Raw genomic sequence first — 6,000 nt, 5'->3', positions numbered from 1 at the left:
TTCTTATTCCCTTGAAGCTATAACTGTTCATGATTTAATAATATTAAATGTAATATATGCATATTGCTGAGAAAAGAGAGACTATTTGATTGTTTGTTCTCCCCCTTCCCAGCCCCCAGTTATCCAGGAAATTGTGTGTAGCTGATACATTGAGGAAATGATAGCATAAATTGTCCCCCAACAGTCATTCTACTGGGAAGTGTGTTTTTCAAAACTGTCTTCGTCAGATTCCTTAACTTGCCTGTCATTTTTGTATTTACAATTCCCTCATTCCATTCTTTATCATTATTGGGTGCCGTCAAATGAGAGCCAACTCATAGCTGATTCTCTGGCAGGTTTTCAGAGGCAATTAATTTGCACGTGAGGAGATTGCCCATCCTTCTCCCGTGGAGCAGTGGGTGGGCTCGAACCACTGCCGCTGGAATTACAGTGCAGCTTCTTACAAATTAGTCTTTTTCATTTAAACTATTTTCTATTCAAAGTCGACTTTCCCTCCTCACTGGAAGCACTGGTGGCCCTTGACAGTGGTTTTCAACACTAAATAGACCTACTGCGCTGTCATTATCACTGCTGTTTTGGACGTCTGCTTTGCTATTTTGAAATAAAATTCATAGATCGCAAAACTTCTCAGTCACTAACTAAACCCACCAGTGACTCCATAGGAGAAAAGAGCTAGCAATTTGTTCCCATAAAGATTATAGCCTAGGAAATCCTGTGGAGCAGTTTTACTCAGTCCTCTGGGGTGATTGTAAGTTGAAATTGACTTGAATGGCATACAACATAACTTCTTAACATATAAAAAATGTTAAGACTCAGCATATATTCCTTGTCTCCCCTTTCTCCCACCGTGATCTATTCTCTCTCTCTTTTGTTTAACATTTTATTGTGATGTGTTAGGTAGTTCTAATGGCCTAGTTGGTAAGAAATTGTGCTGCCAACCTAAAGGCAAGTGGTTCCAATACACCAGCTGCTCCTCAGGAGATGATCTCCGGGTCATGTGGTTTACTACCCCTGAACATCAGCTGGGGGTCAGCTCCAACTTTATGGCAATGAGTTGAATTTGATGAGAATTGTGATGTGAGTGGCATTTTACAAAGCAAATTGGCTTCCCATTTGACAGCCCACACACTTTGGTTCTTGACCTTGATTACTGTCCTCTCAACATAACAAGACTCTTCCCACTTCTTCCCTGTGTTTACCTTTCCATTCCTCCTTTTCTGTCCTTTTGTGCCTTCTGAGCTTCATCTCTAGGGGTTTTGATCTCATATAGTTGATTGTTCTAAAGAAATGTATACCTCCCTGGTATTGCTATTCACCTTAAGGGGTTTTCTATTTCTTATCTGAAGTTCTAGCCATATAGGTAAGTTTAGTTCCAAGTCTGAAGAATGTCTGTTGCTGCTGTGTGCCATTCAGTCAGAAGATGTAAATTGGGTGGCCTAGTGGTAAGAAATTGCACTGCAATCCCAAAGACATGTAGTTCAAATCCACCTGCTTTTGTACAGGAGAAGGACGGGCAGTTAACTGCCTTAAGTGTGATTAACTGCCTCTGAAAACCTGATGGAAGGGTCAGGTATAGTTTGGTTCTGACTCACTGGTACACAACAACAAGGGTCATCATGCCAGAAGTTAGACCAGCCTCTATAAGTAAGTCTGATCTGTTTTATGATTTCAAGTTTGTTCCAAATTTTTCTCCCAGTCTATCTAGAACTCTCTTCTGTGCTCCCTTTCAGAGCAGTCAGCAATGGGTAGCTGGGCACCATCTAGGTCCTCTGGTCTCAGAGTCATAAAAATTGATGTTCCTGAAGCCCATTAGTCCTTTGGAGTAATTGTTTCATGTATCCTTGAGATTTTTGGCTTCAAAATAGAGGAAGACCAATAGTTGCATCTTAGATAGCCATTTGCAAGCTTTTAAAACCTCAGGTACTACTCACCAAACAATGTTTTTGTAAATTGTGTTATACAGCTTAACCTGATGTCCCTTGAGACTGTGGTCCACAGCCCCTAGCCTCCATTCTCCATTCTTTTGTGAGTTGTTCTGTGTCCAAAAGGCTGACCTCTATAGTCTGCATCACTCAAGTTCTGGACTCTCATTTACCATTGGATAAGGCCTCTAAAGGGCAGCCAGTACAAACTAGTCAGGGGATGTAAAAGCAGGAGAAAGGTTAGGGTTTTTATTCAGTTACCCTGGTGGCTCCACTTTGGGAAGCTCTCATACTGTAATACATAGTAGATTGCATTGTTAACTCCAAGCCCTTACCTCTTGGTAGTTCAAATTCATGAACAGCTCTGAGGGAGAAAGATAGACAATCTCCTCCTGTGCAATTTACAGCCTTTGAAATCTAATGGAGAGTCGACTATGAATTGGTTCTGACTCCATGGAAATAAGCCCGAGTCTGAGTTTGACTATGGTGGCATATCTCTACAGTGTGTGTGTGTGTGTGTGTGTGTGTGTGTGTGTGTGTGTGTGTGTGTGAGAGAGAGAGATGTAGAGAGAGACACTCAGAGAAAGAGACTGGATAACTCTAATATCTTATTACTATTCCCTGCCAACTTCCTGTTGTTGATTGCACTTACCTATTAGGGGTTAAATTGTGTCCCTCAAAATAATAAGTACATTCAAGTCCTAACCCTTCTATCTGTAACTATGAACCTGTTTGGAAATAAGAGGGTCTTGTTATGCAAATTGACTCATATTTTTAGCACTTTGGGGATGTTCTTGACTCCAAATTTTCTCAGTGCCACATAGTTTGATTTCCTGACAATTGTTGCCATGGCTATTGATTATGGATCAGAATAAAATTAAATCTTTGACAACTTAATGCTTTTCTCCATTTATTATAATGTTTACCTATTGGCCCAATGGTGAGGATTTTTTATTTCTTAATGTTGAGTTGTAATCCATATTGGAGGCTATATTTTTTTTATCTTCTGCAGTTATCTTTTCAACTTCTCTTAACTTTATAAAAGCAAGTAAAACAAGGATAGCAGTTTAAAGACCAAGGTTTGCCTAATCCAAGCTATGGTACTTCCAATTGCTTTGTAATTGAAAAACGCATCTGGAAATTAGACAATAAACATTATTATTGTTTTGTGCTGTTGAGTTGGAGTCAATACATAGCTGGCCCTCAAGTGGGTTTTCAGAGACAGTAAATAGCATAGAAGGAGGCTACCCATCCTTCTCCTGTAGAGTAACCAGTGGATTTGAACTGTGTGGCTTGGGGATTATAGGGTAGCTTCTTACCACTAGGCCATGAATAATGAATTACAATGGCCAAAGAAGAATAGAATTGTGTTGGTGAAGGATATTGAATGTACCATGGACTGCCAAAAGAACAAACAAACCTGTCTTGTAGGAAGTGCAAACAGGCTGCTCCTTAAAGGTGAGGATAGTGAAACTTGATCGCACTTACCTTGAGCATACTGTCAGGAGGAACCAGTCCTTGGAAAAAGATCTTATACTTGGAAAGGTAGAGGATCAGAGGAAGAGAGGATGACCCTCAATGAGAAGTACTTACACAGTTGCTGTAACGATGGACTTGAGTATGGCAGAGACCACAGGATGGCGCAGGAGAGAGCAAAGTTTTGATCTGTTGTTCATAGGGTCACCGTGAGTTGTAGTCAACTCAATGGCACATAACAACCATGGACTCATACTGAGCAGAGTAAGCCTAATCCCTTTGAAATGTGTTTTGTTTTTATTGTAAAACAACATGTATGGGGATCCAAGGGGGTAAGGGTTGGGAGCAGAAGAGTGAGGATGAGTAGGGATGAAATCAGAGGGTTGTACAATTTAGTGAGTGGAAAGAGTGAGTGAAGGAAATGAGAAGGATACAGCGGGGACCAGAAAAGACAGGGTAATGGTGAGCAGAGTACAATGGTAATTAATTATTTTTTTTTACAAAGAAGTTGTCTTTTTTCATTTGTGGGTTTCCCATTTGGGAATGGGGCACCGACCCTGGATTCTTCATGCTGAACAGGGTCATTGAGATGAAGGGGAAGGGGAGCCCACTTTAATACCTTGCTGGTGGTCTTGAGTTGAAGCGGAATGTTTTCTCTTTCAGTTAGAAGATATTTTCCTGACATTTTCTGCCCTCTGGATTGTGAAGTGTTTGCCTAGGTGAGTCCAGAGGGGATGGCTGGCTGAACTTTGAGGATCCATCCTCCTTTGCTTCCTTACCTGACCGTTATATTTCCCTTTTGTCTCTGGAAGTGGGCTCAGGGTTCAGGTCTGGAACAAGACTCAGTGTTCAGGTTACCTATAAGAAAGGGAACAAACCTAGAGAGAACAAACTTGTGAGTTTCAAAGAGCAGGGCTTTGGCGGTGTTCCAGACATACTGGAAAAGGAGATGGAGGAAAGTGGCTTAGATAAAATACATCATACACACCAGGTGGCTCTCCCCAGCAACCTGACAGCTCTCCTCAGGGGCTGGGCAGCTCTCCCTGGGGACTGGGCAGCACACCCAGGGGGCCAGGCAGCACACCCCTGGGGCTGGGGGGCAATCCTCATGAGCTACGTGGCACTCCCCCCACCCTAAAGCTCTTTTGAGGTCTGGACTCTTTGCCCCACTGGAGACTGAGGCCAGGAACAGCATCTCTGGCTCTACTGCTACCATCATTGCCTCCCTCCTCTCCACCAAATGGTCCAATTACAACTCAAAGTAGGCATCACTACCATCCCCCTCTGTAAATGGAGAAGGGACTTTGAGAGTGGTTGACAGAGCCACCCAAATGGAAACAGTTCTTGGCAGTAGTCAAAAATCAAGAGATGTGGTGCACTCTGTGATCTGTTGTCAAGGATCTGCCGTCGAGTCGCAGGCAACTCATAGCGACCCTACAAAGGAGAATCCTCAATGCTTGTGTGTCTTCCATCCTCTCTCCAGGTTCATAGGGTTTCTGGAGGCAAGCTATTACGGAAGTGGATGCCACTCCTCCTTCCAAGCTTTGTTTTCCCCCACTATCCACATTGGGTAACCAACCATAGATGCATTTGACACATCAGTGTCACAGTGTTCAGCCTTCACTGACAATGAGATGCTCTCCCTGTCCAGGTATAAATAAACTGCAGAGGGCGTGGGAGCCCGTGTCAATGGGAGTTAGTGTGCTCCAGACTCCTCATGCTGTTTCTCCCACTGCCACCATCTTGGTTCCCAGGAGAACAGACAGATCATTGGCATAATTTCTATTATCCATGTCATATTTTCTGACTACTAATCCTTTATGTTCATGGCCTTACTCAGGCCATGGTCTTTCCAATCATTTGCTGTGCTACTGAGAGCTGGACAGTGAACAAGGATGACAGAAGAAGAATTGGTGTCTTTGAATTGTAGTGTTGGAGAAGAGTGCTGAATATCCCATAGACTGCCAAAAGAACAAACAGGTATGTCTTGGAGAAGGTGTAGTCAGAGTCATCCTTGGAGGCAAAGATGATAATGAATCATCTTATGCAGTATAAACATGTTGCCAGGAGAAGTTATTCACTGGAGAGGGACATCATGCTTCGGAAGGTGAAGAAGAAAACCCTCAAGAAGGTTGTCTGATCCGGTGACTGCATCAATAGGCTCAAGTGTGTCAGAGATTGTGAGGATGGTACAAGATATGACAGAGTTCAGCTCTGTTGTTCATTGAATCAGTAAGAGTTGTACTTGACTTGATAGCACCTAACAACAACAATCCTTTTTTGTTTCCAACTTCTGAATTCCAATTACCAGCTATTATTAATGCATCTTGATTGTATGTTTAATTAATGTCAGTTTGCAGATGTTGATAGAAGTTCTAATTTTCTTCAATCTTAGCATAGTAGTTTTAAAAATGGGAATAATGTATTTACACATCTTCCTTGTATGCATATGGACATTATTCTATTACTGAGAGCATTATCGTTTAGGATAGATTTTTTTAAAAGAAATTTTTTATTTTATACTGATTTATTTATAAAGCTTGTATACATTGTTTTTCACACCAGATCTTTCCCATTTCCTTTACTTACCCTTTCCTCCACC

This window comes from Elephantulus edwardii, unplaced genomic scaffold (assembly GCF_000299155.1).
Source record: "Elephantulus edwardii isolate Elephantulus edwardi_28Jun2011 unplaced genomic scaffold, EleEdw1.0 scaffold00066, whole genome shotgun sequence".
Taxonomy (NCBI): Eukaryota; Metazoa; Chordata; class Mammalia; order Macroscelidea; family Macroscelididae; genus Elephantulus; species Elephantulus edwardii.
Note: the sequence above shows the minus strand (reverse complement) of the source record.